At 41.1% G+C, this 16,553-nt stretch overlaps 1 pseudogene; it reads left to right on the top strand.

Annotated features, from left to right (window-relative positions):
• LOC142633470 (hyperosmolality-gated Ca2+ permeable channel 3.1-like) overlaps positions 1-16,553 on the top strand; it is a 98,068-nt pseudogene that overhangs the window by 8,243 nt on the left and 73,272 nt on the right.

Raw genomic sequence — 16,553 nt, 5'->3', positions numbered from 1 at the left:
TAGTTTATATTTTTTTGGGGACTCTTCCATATTAGTTTTACATAAGCCCAAAGTAAACTAAACAAATTAACTACTACACAACTACTATTAAGTAGTAACATATAAAGAATCTTAAAACCTAAAGCTAAACTCAAGGGAGTAAAGAGACGCCAAGAGAGAGAGAAAATAGTCAAATACTCTATAATTTTTTTAATCAATGTTTTTTAGTTCATACTGATGAGTTGGCCTCTCTCCACAAAGATATTGATATTTTTTCTAATTCATTGTTATCAATTTTTTAGTGCTCTTTATTTTTAGACTACTTCCCTAGATCGGCTTTTCAATGGGTCCATTTAGTGGACTCATAATCTTAATAATTTTTCATAGATTATGTTATTGTATGCTAAATTTACAGTGTTTTCTTTTGTAGCATGCAGCTTATCCAAATTTGGACGGTTCCACCCCTTTCTATGATAGTCATGGAGGTTAGCATTTGGCTTTTATTTATTGGTCTATATTTTCTTCTCATCCCATTACAATTTTCTTTCCATTAAAGTTGGATGTCGAATTAAAGTTTCTGTTAACTAATTGAATTTTTCTCTCTCTTATATATATTTTTTTATTGTGTAGTCATATATATAGGCACTGAATCTTCTAATTTAGGCCCAGATTCAATTTTCGGTAGGCATATTGGCCCAATTTCGTTGCGTATAGCAAAATGAAAGTGTAATGCAAGTGGCTAGAATATGCTACGCACCAATGAGAAAGGTCACGAAAATCGCCACCCAACTTAGGCAAGGGCCTCACAATAACTAACTAATATACTTTTCTTTCATGTCTTTATTCGCTCATGGTTCAATATTTTAGTGTCTTTTTTTTTTTTGAAACACAATATTTTAGTGTCATAGAGGAACCACACCAATTCATCTTGAACTTGGTGGATAAAGTATACTGCGATGACACTATCATAGAGGAGGTCCTGCGAAGAAATAGCTCAATTCCAAGAGTTCAATTCATGTTATCAACCCATGACCAACGAAAGATGGGATGGTCCCATTCGATGATAAATTTGAGCAATTGGTGATAAATTTGAATATTCAACCGTAAGATTTTACAAAATTTTTGAATAACTAATATATATATATATATATATATATATATATATATATATATGAGTTGGGTTCAAATTATACCTGGTATAACTCTAATGCTATGTTTGGAAGTTTTGAGAGAGAGGAGAGTAGTGGAGAAGAGAGTAAAGGGGAATGGTTATCCTTCACTTTATTTGAATGTTTTTAAAATTAAGTAAGGGAAAGAGAATAATTAGTCTTTTCATTTGTAATTTTGTTAATATAGTAATGACAAATTTGGTAATTCATTTGGTCAAGTATTTTTATACTCCATTCTTCCTCCAAATCTCTCCAATTTGGGAGAATTAAAAATGAGGGGTTATAAGTAGTTCAAACCCCTCTCCTCGTTCCATAAAAAACATTCAAATAAGTAATTTAATTACTCTTCTTCTCTCTACTCTACTCCCCCTTCTTCTCTCAACATCCAAACATAGCATAAGTAATGTTACACTATCCAATATTTTTTTAATTAGATGTGAATTTTGATAAATTCACAGCTAGATATATTATATTCATATATTCTCCAAAATAAAATTGATTGTGAAAATATTTTAAGCCAACTAAATATTATGAATGAACAAAGTTAATCCAAAAGAAAATAGATATAAGAAAAAAAAAAAAAACTACAAAACTTATCTGCATCTAAACACAAAAAAATTACAGCACTGCCAAGACAAAACAACAGGCACAAAGCAAACAAACAACTAAGCCGCAACAAACCCAAAAGAGAGCCTTCAACAAACACTCTATCCCTCAACACCACATATACATGCATTGGAGACTTAAGTCGGTTAACCCTGCATGACCTTCAACCAAAAGAAATTTACCATACAAACAATATTAAATTAGGAGGCATGTCCATGTGCACAGTACTACTCCAAGCAAACCACCTCCTATGCTAAGTAGAACTCCAAAGCCAAGACAATGTAGGACTTATATCCTACACGTATACAAATTAACTTGCTTAATCAAATAAAGTGCCACTTTGGACTCCAATAAATATTGAGTCCACGTGAATTAATCCCACGTGACCATCAAATTGAAGCCACATCAACCAATCTTTACATTAAAGACATGATGCCTACTTCCAACTTCCAAGAGAAGAAACCTTAGTAGGCCCCCACACATCTTTGTGTACAAAGTCAAGTATACCCTTAGTATGATGACCAAACTTGATCCTAGTTTGCTTCTCCAAGGCAGAAGGCTTACAAAATTCCAATTTGCAGGTTTTGGCACTCTCACTCAAAGTATTTTCACTTGCATGTCCCAAAAGTCTTGTAGTATTTGATGCAACCTCCCTAGTTGTATTAGAAATTGTGGTTGCTCCATCTGCAACTGTACTCCCTTTGAGGAAATACATGTTTCTTCGACGTGTGGCTATCAACAATACCAAAGCACCACTTAATACCTTCAAAATTCCATTTTCCATAACAATCTTGAAGCCCTTGGATTCTAATGAACCAAGTGAGATGAGATTACTCTTCAAGTCTGGAACATAAAGAACCACATTTAGAACACGAACTATTCCGTCATGCAACTTTAGCTTAATTTTACCTATCCCTGAAATCTCACAGGTTTGATTATTACCCATGCGGACTGAACCAACTTTTGATTCAACAAGTTTGTAAAACCATTCCTTCTTTGGACACATATGGAAAGTGCAAGCTGAATCCATAACCCACTCATTTGAAGAACTAGTCAACGCAAAGTTAGAGCCCTCATCAACACTATCATGTGTTATATTTGCAATTATATCCTTCTGGTCCATATTTTTCAACCAAGGTCAATCTTTCTTCCAATGCTCTTTTATAATTATCAAACTTGAGAGAATACAAATCACTCTCTCTCAAAAATATCGGATTGCACCTAAATCAATACCCTCAAAGAGATTTTACCACACACCGTATCCCACAACACCGGTTAGACTTATATAGAAGAGTTAAGTCGGTTAACCATGCGTGTCCTTCCAGCGAAAGGAATTTGCTAATAAACAATTCTCTTTGGAATAAATTTCACGTGCACACTACTCCAATGCAAACCGACTGCTATGATAGGTAGAAATCCGAAACCAAGACAAATAAGGACTTCAACCCTAGTCAAATCCGGCCAACTCTCCAAAGCAATGTTAAGACTTACATTCTTGCAAGTTCACAAAATTGCCGAACCAAATAAAGTGGCCCTCTGACTCCAACACCAATATTGAGTTCATGTCATGGGAATTAATCCCACGTGACAATTAAATTCAAGTTACGTCAACATTATTAATAGACTGAATTCTTGGGGAAAAGAAAAGGTCAGCCCTCTAACAATACTTGAGGACCCTTCTTTATTAGTGCAAACCCATACAAGAGCCATAGCAACTTTGTTACATAGTGAGGATGACGATCTTCACATAGTCCTCTATACAAGCATCCACTAACACGATCCACAATCAGCTCAAAAAACTAACCTTTTTTCCGAAAATGAGAGCTTTACACATGCCACCAACATTGAGTAACTCCCAAGTTAGATGGGAGTCAAGCTTTATAGTTTATACAACAGGCTGCTAGAATTTGCCCCTCGATATCTCGAAGAAAAAAAAAACTGTTCCAAAGACACTAACCATCACCCGACATTAAAGGTACACTTGAGAAGTTTGATTTGACCACATGAAAATGAGGTGGCTACTAGTGGGATTTGGTTACAAATGATGGATGAGCTCGTTGATTTTTGACACTCCAAAAACTAAAGAGTATATTGGACTCTTAGTTGAGTTACAATAGTAACTAAAGTGCTCATGTCTACAGTCTGCTGCTTAAACTTTTTCCAACACAGCTTACTAAAAAATGGAACACATAAAGAAGTTATGTGCCCAAGTTTGAGAGAGAGAGAGAGAGAGAGAGAGAGGACATTTAAGGGCTTGTTCGATGGATGGTGAAATTATTTATAAACTTGCCATCATCTTTTGGAGATAACAAAGAACTCACATTAGAAAACATCATTTTGGTATTTTTAAAAACTTTGCATTTGAGACATGAGCCATTTATCCAATCAATAATTTTTAGTAGGTTCCACAAGTTTTTGTTTTCAAGTACTAAAAACGTAATTTAAAAATACTTATCAAACAATTTTACTTTTTTTTTCCACTCTCTCAAATGAAAACTGTAAAATGAAGAGAATCATGTTTAAAAGAAAAATGCTAAAACTACAAATTTTTTACAAATTGTTGATGCAGTGAGTAGTTATTGACAAATAAAATAGTGATATCAATGGTGAGCTTAAATGAGAACCAATATAATTTATCACCTCAATAATTTGTAAAAAGGTTTGTGGTTGTAGCATTGCTTTGTTCAAAAACAAAATTAGGGAAAAAATTGTAATGAGCATTTTTGTTATTGCTTTGTTATTTCCTCTTCTTCTTCTTCGGAAATTGTAATCTCAATTAGAATACTACAAGCTTTTGAGATGAATTCAAAAATTACATTTATGAAGTTACTTTTTTTTTTCTTCACTTAGAATCTGTTGGTTGGGGAATGGAAAAGTTGAAGAATTGAGAAGGAGATGGAAAAATTAGAGGATAGAAGAGATTTTAGTTTTCTCCCATAATATTTTTTTGGGGTGGAAAAGAAAATAAAAGTAAGAGACTAGAAAATGTAGTGATGAAGCAATTCAATCAGTAGGCTGGATGATCCGGATTTGAAAGGACAACTCGCTCTCCAATGGCCTGAAAAACAGAGTAAAACAATCAAAGGTGACCGGAACTGCTGGCCAAGAACCCTCCGATGGTAAAGTCAGTTTTCTCTATATTCTTGGAATTCCAATCTTTTGGGAAAAACTGTTCAACGTACCTTTCATTGGTCCGGACAAGTGCTTATATAGTGCCTTAGGAGCGGTTACTTGGGATTATAACCTGTCCTGAATTTGAGGAAACCAGGGGTTCGTGGATAACTCCTACAACCGTTTAGGAGTTATTATTCTCTCATATAACGGTCGCCTGAGGTTAGGTGTGAATTACGGGTGGTAAAATGTGCTTGATAATTCCAAGTGTAGCATCCTCGTCCATGAATCTTTATGTGGAAGACTCCTTTCGGGACAGGCTGTGCGCATCCCATGGACGAGGGATGTAGCTTCGCTATCACCTCGGGACGGCCTTGTCCGTTACCCTCGTCCTGAGGATAACTCCTGGACGGCTGCCAAGGTGATGACTGTCCAGGGACGGTCTGGGCGTCCTCATCCCACATTAGTTGCCCCTCGTCCAGGAGTTATGCAATGTATCGACATATTTTAGGACGGGTCTATCCCTTTTCTTTTCTTCTTCTTTTTTTTTTTTTAAACGCACTACGTGTCACACGTCCATAGGGGTTAGTCAACTAGTTTTATTCCTTCGAGGCATGCGCCACGTGTCGCCTTCTGATCGGTTCCGTCGTTGCGGTTACCGAGACTTTTCTGCCTATAAATAGTGGTTTCCCTCTCATGCCCCTTTCACTTTTTCAAATTTTCTGCTTTGACACTCTCGTCCGTCGCTTTGTCTAAGAATATCCTCAGCGTCCTTAGTGTCCCTCGTCTAGAGCCAGGTAATCTCTCTACCTTTATTCTAGCTTTCCTTTTTAAGTGTTAGGACGTTTTCAATGGCCTCCTATTCATCTAGCGACAGTGTGGTCAAGGCCATAGAAGAGTATCACGACGACTCTAGTTATAACACCTTCAGTAATGTTAGTAGTAGTAGTGGTCACACAACTGAGGAATACATATCTGGTGTTCCTGGAGTTCCTGTAGAAACTTTTTAAGAGAGTATTAGGACGAGGACAGCCTCTGGATCTGACACCTCGACGAGCTCCCCTCCGTCCTCCCCTCGACGAGGACAGCCTCTGGATCTAACCGTATATAGTTGTGCTCTAGAGGTTCCTTCTAGGACGGACGAGAGAAGGTTAGATGCCCTTAGGAGTTGGTTTCAAATTCCTGACGATCTGAACCCTAGGTTAGCTGTCCGAGGTGAATGGTGTTGCCAGCCTCGTTTTGGATCAGGTGTTTATGAAGCTTATCTGTTAGGGGGGCTCAGACTTCCTTTGAATGCCTTTGCTAGGGAATTACTCACTAGGCTGGGCTTGGGAGTGTGTCAGCTTAACCCCAACGCATGGAGACTAATTGTTTCCATGCAAGTCTTATGGATGGAGGTGTTTGACGGGGACCGTCCTATCACCGTGGACGAGTTCTTGTACTCCTATAAACCCTCCGAGATAAATCAATCTCGAGGCTTCCATCAGTTCACAGCTAGGGGCAATGACTGTAGACTGATTAAGTCTTTACCCTCGTCTGACAAAAACTGGAAGACGGAATTTTTCTTCGTCTCTGGTTTCTGGGCAGGGCATCCCGTTGAGATTGGTAGAGACTCGTTTGCTCCTTATACTGGAGACTTAGGGAACCTTCGTTCAAAAGATATATTATGCTCTTCTTCTTTTTTGTTTCTTTTTTATTATATTTTATCTTTGGACGATGGTCTAACCTTAACTTCCTTCTTCCCTTTTCAGCCGTTGGACGACCTTCTTTGAGCAAGTTCCACCGTGATTGCGTCCATAGGGCCCGTCTACATTCTGAACGAGACTTTCATCTGTTGGTGACCCTTAAGCGTCTACACAAGTGGGGACTCGGCCCTGAACCGTCCGTCGAAGCTTTAGCACACGAGCTAACTACCCGTAGACATGAGTGCTCCTCTTAAGATATGCGTTTTTCATTTTTGTTTTATTATTATTATTATTACTTATTTATTTATTTATTTTTTTTAGGAATGGCAACCATGAAGGGAAACAAGGGGAAGGAAGTGGTCGACGAGGTAGCTAGATCTGAACCTCAGCCCCAGCCTCGTCCTGTTTCTGGAGAAAAAAGGAAAAGCTTGTCCAAGCATGTGGACTTGGCTAGCTTGCCAAGTCGTCGGGGGAAGAAGGCTAAGTCTGGGTTGTCCAGGCCTGAAACTGCTAGGCCTGATCCTCCTTCCCAGCCGCCCGTCCTGGTTGTTGACGTAGACTCGTCCACTCCCCTTAGTGTCACTCCGTCCAAGTCCCCTGCTCCTGACTCGTCCCAACCTCCTCGAAGGATTTCTACCAATTTATTGGAGAACGAGGATCTGGCTTGGGAACGATTCTAAGAGGCTGTGAAAGGTGAAGACGTAGCTGCGTGCTACGACATGTCCTTGAAACAGTTCGAGCACTCTGGCGTCCACGATCTCTTCAAGGTGACCATTTTTGCCTCGTCTTGGTTTATCCATGTTTACCCAATGTCATTTCTATCTTCTGAACTTTCTATTCTTCCATGTAGGCAATGTCAAAGTTCATAGCTGCGTCCAGGCAGGCCACAGAGATGGACAGGATGAGGATCCTTCTAGAGAAAAGAATAGAAGAGATCAAGAATGACTGTAGGACGTGGGCGGAGGTGGCGAACAAGGCCAAGGACGAGGCTGAGGAGTTGAAGGCTTTAGTAGGGGAGCTGAAGTCCGACGCTGCCAAGAAGGACGACTGTCTAGAGCTTCTTCAAAGGGAGAATGACGAGCTGAGTCTTCTTCTTAAGAAAGCTAAAGACGAGGCAGCGGAGGAATTCAAAGCGTCCAAAGAGTTCACTGACCTGATGGACACGAACTACACAGCAGGGTTTGCGGATTTTAGGATGGACGCTATGGACAGCTTTCCTGAAGTTGACTTTAGCATCATTAAACTCAACCTTGCTGCTGCTACAAGTTCTCTCGTTCACACAAGCTCAGACGATGTCAACATCGAGGACGACGCTTCCACTAAACCAGCCCAGGACGACCCCAACGTTGATGCCCTTTCCTCTTGAAGAAAATGTTTCTTTTTTAACCAATTGTTATTGTTGCTTAGCTTTCTTTTCTTTCTTTTCTATTTAAAATGTATTTATGAATTTAAAATGTATTCAAGTACAATTACCTCGTCTAGAGTGTTCTAGACGAGTTTATGAACAATGCCTTTTAATGCTTATTTTATGAGGGTTTTTGGACGGTGGCCGTCTACCCTCTTTAGGCTAAAGAATATCTTCTTTATTTGTTATCATTTATGCAATTGTCTTTCAAACAATGCTCTAAGTGTTGAATGATCGTCTACACGATTTTTTTATGGACGACCCACTTAGGACGATGATGATGGCTGCATTACTTTTACTTGTCCTTTAGGCAATTATTATTCGCCTTCTCACAAGAAGTTCATAATGTTTATGTTTTCTCGTCTTGACGAGTGCTCGTCTTTGGAATGCTATACCCTAATGCTTACTTTTCTTTCTTAGACGAGTGGGCCTTGGCCTTTTTCCTTTTGCTTTATACTCATTTGAAGGAAAGTCTTAGACGAGCATGCCTTAGTTTTTATTTATTTATTTATTTTATATCCTTTTTAAAGGGAAACCTTGGACGAGTATTCCTAGGCTTCTTTCTCTTGCTTTATCCTTTTTAAAGGAAAGTTTTGGACGAGTAGGCCTTGGCTTCTTTCTCTTTGCTTTATCCTTTTTAAAGGGAAGCTTTGGACGAACAGGCCTTGGCTTCTTTCTCTTTGCTTTATCCTTTTTAAAGGAAAGCTTTGGACGAGTGTTTCTGCGTCCAAAGTTTTCAATTCGTCTTAGGCTTTTGCCCCTTCTGTGGGTATTATTATGGAAACTAAATCTATGCATCAAATACATAAGAAATTCAAACCATATTATTACATGAACATTGTTCATAAACGTGGCACATGCCTAAAAGCTAGTGCCTTATTAAGATACTTAAAAAGTACATAGCCTCGTCTTTCGTAAGCTGGTCTATAAGTAGTGCAAAAGTTTAAGAACTAGTGCACTTTTATTCGTAACACACCATAATAGTAGTAAAAACACAGCAGTAAATATAAGCAAACACGCAAATCATAGCTGTAACTTTGCCACTGACTTCCCTCGTCCCTGCTTATCACTGATAGTACCTCCTAAGATGTTCCACGTTCCAGGGATGCTCTAAATTCTGCCCATTCAGGGCTTCCAGGTAGTAGTACCCCTGCCTCTTGCAGTTGATTACCCTGTAGGGTCCTTCCCAATTGGGTCCTAGTTTTCCATGAGCTAGATTCCTAGTCGCCAAGGAGACCCTTTTGAGAACAAGGTCCCCCACGCCGAACCGTCTGGGTTTTATCATGGCATCATGCTTTCTGGCCATAAGATTTTTGTACCTTGCCATCCTTTGCTCCGCATCCATTCTTACCTCATCAACAAGATCGAGGTCAAGAAGAAGTTGTTCCCCATTGTCTTTCTCCTGGTACTCCATCACTCGGTGACTTGCCATATGAACCTCCGCTAGTATGATAGCTTCACTCCCATAGGCTAGTTTAAAAGGGGTCTCTCCTGTCGGAGTTCGTGCAGTCGTCCTATAGGCCCAAAGAACACCTGGTAGCTCGTCTGGCCATATCCCTTTTGCCCCCTCGAGCTGAGTCTTGATGATTTTCAGCAGGGATTGGTTTGCTACTTCTGCTTGTCCATTTGCCTGTGGATGGGAGGGTGAGGAATAGTGATTCTTGATCCCGAAATGATTGCAAAAGTCCCTGAAGGGTGCGTTGTCAAATTGACGTCCGTTGTCAGATACTAATACCCTGGGTACTCTGAACCTGCATAGAATATTCTTTCATACAAAATTTTTCACGTTCTGCTGAGTGATTGCTGCAAGAGGCTCGGCTTCTACCCACTTGGTAAAGTAGTTGATTCCCACCACCAAAAACTTCATTTGCTAGATTCCCATGGAAAAAGGGCCTAGGATATCCAGTCCCCACTGTGCGAAAGGCCATGGGGCCATCATTGGGGTTTGGTATTCTGACGGTTGTCTAGGCACATTGCTATAGCGCTGGCATTGGTCACATACCTTGACATAAGCTTTAGCATCTGCCTGTATTGTAGGCCAATAGTAGCCGGCACAGACGATTTTATGGACTAACGACCTTGCTCCTGAATGATTTCCACACGATCCTTCATGAACTTCCCTTAGAACATAGTTTGACTCGTCAGGAGCCAAGCATCTTAAGTAAGGTTGGGAAAAACCTCACTTGTACAACATTTCATTTATGAGGACATACTTGGCTGACCTGACCCTTAACTTTCTCGCTTCATCCTTGTCTTCTGGAAGCCTTCCATCTTTGAGATAAATCATTATTGGACTCATCCAATTCTCTCCTCCTCCTATCTGCTGTATGTCAGGGATGTCTATGCTCGGCATATATTAGATGTTGTCGTACTCGTCTATGACCCCTGTCGAAGTGGCTTTTGCCAAGGCGTCTGCTTCCGCATTTTCCTCCTTGGGAAGTTGAATAAAACTTATGGCTGAAAATTTTCGTGCAAGGCGTTTCACTTTGTTGAGGTATTTCTTCATTCAATCTTCCTTAGCATCACACATCCCATTCACTTGGTTAATGACCAGTTGAAAGTCTCCTCTGATTGTTAACGACTCTGCCCCTAAGGACTTGGCTAATTCCAATCCCTTAAGTAGAGCCTCGTACTAAGCCTCGTTGTTGGTAGTTTGATACTGCAGATGGGCCGCATACTCCAGCCTGTCACCCTCAGGGGACTTCAATACAATTCCAATCCCTCCTGCATATAGTGTGGACGATCCGTCTACAATAATCACCCACATTTCATTTCCTTCGTCCTTGTTCAGATCGTCCTGGCTAGGGGTGAATTCTGCGATGAAATCTACCAACGCCTGTGCCTTTATCGTATTCCTTGGGAGGTATCTGACATCAAATTCGCTGAGCTCAACGGCCTACTGTACTAGCCGTCCAGCAGCTTCCAACTTGCTCATCGCCTTTTCTATGGGATGGTCTGTTAGGACGTTAATGACGTGTGCCTGAAAATAATGTCTCAGCTTCCTGGAAGCCGTGATTAATGCGAATGCTAGTTTCTCCATCATCGGGTATCGTCCTTCTGCCCCTCTCATCACGTGGCTTGTGTAATAGACCGGTTTCTGGACTCTCCCATCTTCTCTGACTAACGCTGAGCTTACTGCATGTAGAGACACTGCCAAATACAAGTACAACTCTTCCCCAGGTACAGACGGACTCAACAGTGGTGCCATTATGAGATACGTCTTCAAGTCTTGGAAGGCCTGTTGACACTCGTCCGTCCATTCAAAAGCATTCCTAAGAACTTTAAAGAATGATAAACATTTGTCAGTAGCTTTCGATACAAACCTGTTGAGGGCGGCGACTCGTCCAGTAAGAGACTGGACTTCCTTGATATTTTTCAGTGGCTCCATGTTCAGTATTGCCTAGATTTTATCCGGATTCGTCTCAATTCCCCTGTGCGACACCATAAACCCCAAGAATTTCCCCGATGAAACCCCGAAAGCACACTGGCTTGGATTTAATTTCATGTTGTACCGCCGCAACGTATCAAAAGTTTCTTGAAGGTCGTCTAGATGTCTATCCTCGTCCTGACTCTTTACCAGCATGTCGTCTACATAAACCTCCACATTTCGCCCGATTTGAGGACAGAACATATGGTTAACTAGCCTTTGGTAGGTCGCCCCCGCGTTCTTCAAACCGAAGGGCATTACCTTGTAGCAATACAACCCTTGGCTCGTAATGAATGAGGTCTTCTCTTAATCCGCTTCATCCATCTGTATCTGGTTATAACCTGAGAAAACGTCCATGAAGCTAAGTATTTTGTGACCTGCCGTCGAGTCCACTAACTGGTCAATGCGTGGCAGTGGGTAGCTGTCCTTGGGGCAAGTTTTGTTTAAATCGGTGAAGTCCACGCACATTCGCCACTTGCTGTTAGCTTTCTTGACCATGACCACGTTCGTCAACCAATTTGGGTAATGAACTTCTCGGATGAACTTCGTGGCGACCAACTTCTGCACCTCTTCCTTAATGGCATTATCTCGCTCAGGAGCGAAAACTCTTTTCTTCTGATGTACTGGTTTCGAATAGGGACACACGCTCAGGCTATGGGTAATGACACTCGGATCAATGCCGGGCATGTCCTCATGACTCCATGCGAAGACATCGAGGCTTTTCCTCAGAAACCGGACCAAAGCGCGCTTTGCCCCCTCGTCCATGCTCGCCCCAACTCTAGTATACTTCTCAGGCTGGTTATCGTCCAAAGGGATGTCCTCTAGTACTTCAGTGGGTTCTACCGCGATTCTTCTCCCGTCTATACTCATTGCCTGCATATGCTCGTCCATTGCCAGCATGGCTAAATAGCATTCTCTGGCAGCCAACTGATCTCCTTGTACTTGGCCTATCCCGTGCTCAGTTGGAAATTTGATGGACAAGTGGTAAGTAGAGGTCACCGCCTTCCAGCTATTCAAAGTTGGTCTTCCAATAATTGCATTATATGACGACGCACAATCAACAACAAGAAAATTTACCTCCTTGGTTATCTGGTGTGGATATGTTCTAACGGCCACTGGTAGTGTGATGGTGCCTACCGGTTGCACCTTCATTCCTCCGAATCCTACCAACGGCGAGTTCACTAGTCGAAGCTGATCTCACCATAGCCTCATTTGTTGGAATGCAGGGTAGTAGAGAATGTCCGCAGAGCTGCCATTGTCTATCAACACCCTTCTGGTCATGTAGTTAGAGATGAGTAGGGTGATGACTATCGCGTCATCGTGTGGGTAATGAAGTCGTCCTGCTTCCTCGTCTGTGAACGTAACGGCCTGCTGGTCTACTTCCCTTGTCCTAGTAGGTTGTCCGGACAACTGGATGTTCTGCACCACCTTCAGGTATATCTTCCTTGACTTGGACAACTGCGCCATCGAGTTTCCTCCTATAATTACCCTTATTTCTCCTAGTGGGGGGCATGATGATTCTTCCACCTTGGCTTTCATTTTCTCATCTTTCTGGTCTCATCTAAGGAAGTTCCTCAATTATCCTTGTCTAATGAGATTTTTTATCTACTGCTTCAAGTCAAAGCACTCGTCCGTGTCATGCCCATGGTCTCTGTGAAAGCGGCAAAACTTGCTCCTATTACGTTTGTTGGGGTCTCCCTTCATTTTATCCGGCCACTTCAAGGACGGATCGTCTTTGATCTGCATAAGGACCTGCTCCAATGGCATAGTCAGGGGCGTATATTGCTGATTCCTCGCGGAGGAACTCGCCTTCTTATTATCCTTATCTTTCCTCTCGTCTACCCGAGCTTTCTTTGGACAAGGTCCCTGATCCGGATAACGATGGTGACCCACTTCCGAGCGTTCTGCCCTTTTTCTTTTCTTGGCTATGATAGCGTCTTCAGCATTCATAAAATTCTGGGCTGAATGGACGAGCTCAGCCATAGTCTGTGGTTCCTGCTCGTAGAGCTTATGAATGAACAAGTCAGAATTGACCTCATTATGGAAAGCGGCCAGCAACAACTTGTCATCCATCTCATCCACCATCAAGGCCTCCCTATTAAAGCGAGTGATAAAGGATCGCAAACTCTCATTCTCCCCTTGCTCTATAGTCAACAGACTAGAGGAGGAACGCTTGTGACGTTGTCCTCCGATGAAATTGTTGACAAACAACTTGCTCAATTCTTCAAATGATCCTACCGAGCTTGGGGGTATCTTGCTGAACCACACTCACGCTGGTCCCTTAAGTGTGGTGGGAAAAGCTCTGCACATGATCTCGTCCGGGACCCCCTGCAGGTGCATGGTCGTCTTGAAAGTTGCAATGTGATCGCAAGGGTCGAGATTTCCATCATACAAGTCTAAAGAAGGCATTTTGAACTTCGGGGGTAGAGGATGACTGTTGATGGAAGCTGTGAAAGGGGAGTCCGTTCGATGGACCATATCGTTTACTGGGTTTGCCCTTCTCATAATCTCCCTCATCTCATCCATGGCTTTCCTCATCTGGTCCATCTCTCTCTCCAAGTATGGCATCCTTCTTGAAGTGGTACCTCTTGTCTGATTCTCGGAGTCGACATTTTCCCCTCCTACTTCCTGACTCGGGGCCCGTCCCTCCATGTGCCCATCTTGGCGCTGCCTCCTGAGGTTGATCTCCTTATTCAACTCCTGGTTCTGACGTGTCAGTTCTGCCATAGCGGCTGCCATGGATTGTATGTGTTGAATAAAAGGCGGTTGCATTACGGGTGCTGATCTGCGATCGCAAAGGGGATTACTAGATGCATCCCTACTCTCTTGGTGGCCTGGGCTAGTAGCCCTTGATTTTGTTCGAACCATTCAGCCTTTTGTCTGGGACAGAGTAACCTTTGACAACAAAAACACGATCGAACAAAAAGGACAGTGGATAGTGCTTGTTTGCTCTACTCTCATTAGTCTGCTTCCCACAGACGGCGCCAACTGATGATGCAATTCAATCAGTAGGCTGGATGATCCAGATTTGAAAGGACAACTCGCTCTCCAATGGCCTGAAAAACAGAGTAAAACAATCAAAGGTGACCGGAACTGCCGGCCAAGAACCCTCCGATGGTAAAGTCAGTTTTCTCTATATTCCTGGAATTCCAATCTTTTGGGAAAAACTGTTCAACGTACCTTTCATTGGTCCGGACAAGTGCTTATATAGTGCCTTAGGAGCGGTTACTTAGGATATTAACCTCTCCTGAATTTGAGGAAACCGGGGGTTCGTGGATAACTCCTACAACCATTTAGAAGTTATTATTCTCTCATATAACGGTCGCCTGAGGTTAGGCGTGAATTACGGGTGGTAAAATGTGCTTGATAATTCCAAGTGTAGCATCCTCGTCCATGAATCTTTATGTGGACGACTCCTCTCAGGACAGGCTGTGCGCATCCCATAGACGAGGGATGTAGCTTCGCTATCACCTCGGGACAGCCTTGTCCGTTACCCCCATCCTGAGGATAACTCCTGGACGGCTGCCGAGGTGATGACCGTCTAGGGACGGTCTGGGCGTCTTCATCCCACATCATGTAGATTATTTAAATTTACTCCTATGCCCCTAGTACTAAGAAAAAAAAAAAGGTAGTCGTATATAAGAAAAAATGAAACTAAAAGTTAAGGAAAAAAATAAAAAACAAAAAATAAAAATGTAACATACCTAAAAGGGAAAACAAATGCAACATTTAAATGGGGGAGAGCAAATGGGTAATTTTCCATTGAACCCACCCCTCCCCCACTTTTCTCCTCAATTTGTGGAGAAAACTATATTCTTTGACAATTCTTAAGTAGTTTCAGAGTAGTTTTCTAAGCTCTAACATGAGGAGTGGGCCCTACACATGGGACACACTATAGGCCCCACCCTTATATGAGAGCTTGGAGCAATTTTCCGGGACTATCTAAATTTTTTCAGTTTTCTCTCAAATGGTTGGCCTAAAGAGAAAACTCTTTAATCCCACCATTTTCTTTCCTCCCTCCCCTCCCCAACCAAACACCATATTCTCTTCTCCTCGCATTTCACGCCAACCATACGGATCGTTAAGAACATGAAGGATAAAAGAAAATTATTACAAATGAAATGACACAAAGTTTAAGGACTTGACCCCTTTAACAATCAAGTTAAAAAGACAAGGAATGTTGTGCAAAACAAATCAAACACATCCAAATTCAAAACCCACCACTATCTTTTTGTCTACTATCTATTCTACTCTTCTCCCCCAAACTTCTCCAGCAAAAAAAAAAAAAAAATCAAAAGCATCATCAAACGGTACACTTTGTGAAAAAAAAAAAAAAAAAAGAAGAAGAAGAAGACCAAAACAAGAACAACTATGTGAATAATATCCTTGACAAGTCCACTAAAAATCGTAGTAAAAAACTGCTTCTTAAGATTCATCATGTGGCAGTCTATTCCCATTGCCTTATTAATTATGCTACTTTTTGGGTTGTAGATCATAACATTATTTAATAGTTTTTCTAATCAATTAGTTATACCTCAAGTATGAAGTTTCCTTTATTAGTGGTGATTGGAGTGTTGTGCTAAATTGTGCCAATTAGATTCTTAAAATTTGTAACCCTTGAATGTCCCAGATGTAGATTTGTTGTTGGGGTTGCATTTCTTAGGACTGTGACTTTATGTTGATAGGAGGCTTCGGTTTGAATTGTTCAAGCACACGCCTTTGATTGTGAAATGGTAGACCTTGGTGGTTGAGACTTGGAGAGTCGGACTAGATTTTCCATTGAGGCGAGGTCATGTTCTTTTCAAAAGCCAATTGTTACAATATTTGATTTTATTTTTCTCTAAATAAAGTATATCATAATATATAATATATAAATATATAATATATAAATATATATTATATAAGACCAATGGCGGCTAATATAATTTTTTTTTTTTTTTTGCCTTTAAAATGGCTGCTAAAATTAGTATATATTGACCTTTCAAAAAAATTATTAATATAGATTATATGTTATATGTAAAATATCATACAATATAATATCAGATAATATATCATATATAAGATCAATGGGCCATGTAGGGATAGACCCTGGGGGGGCTCGGCCCCCTGAGTCCAAGAATTTTTTTTTTTTTGTTTTTTAAATATTTTCTGAAATTTTTGGCACTTAGCTT

Source organism: Castanea sativa, chromosome 5, assembly GCF_040712315.1.
Source record: "Castanea sativa cultivar Marrone di Chiusa Pesio chromosome 5, ASM4071231v1".
NCBI classification, from domain to species: Eukaryota; Viridiplantae; Streptophyta; class Magnoliopsida; order Fagales; family Fagaceae; genus Castanea; species Castanea sativa.
Note: the sequence above shows the minus strand (reverse complement) of the source record. Positions and strands in the feature narration are given on the sequence as shown.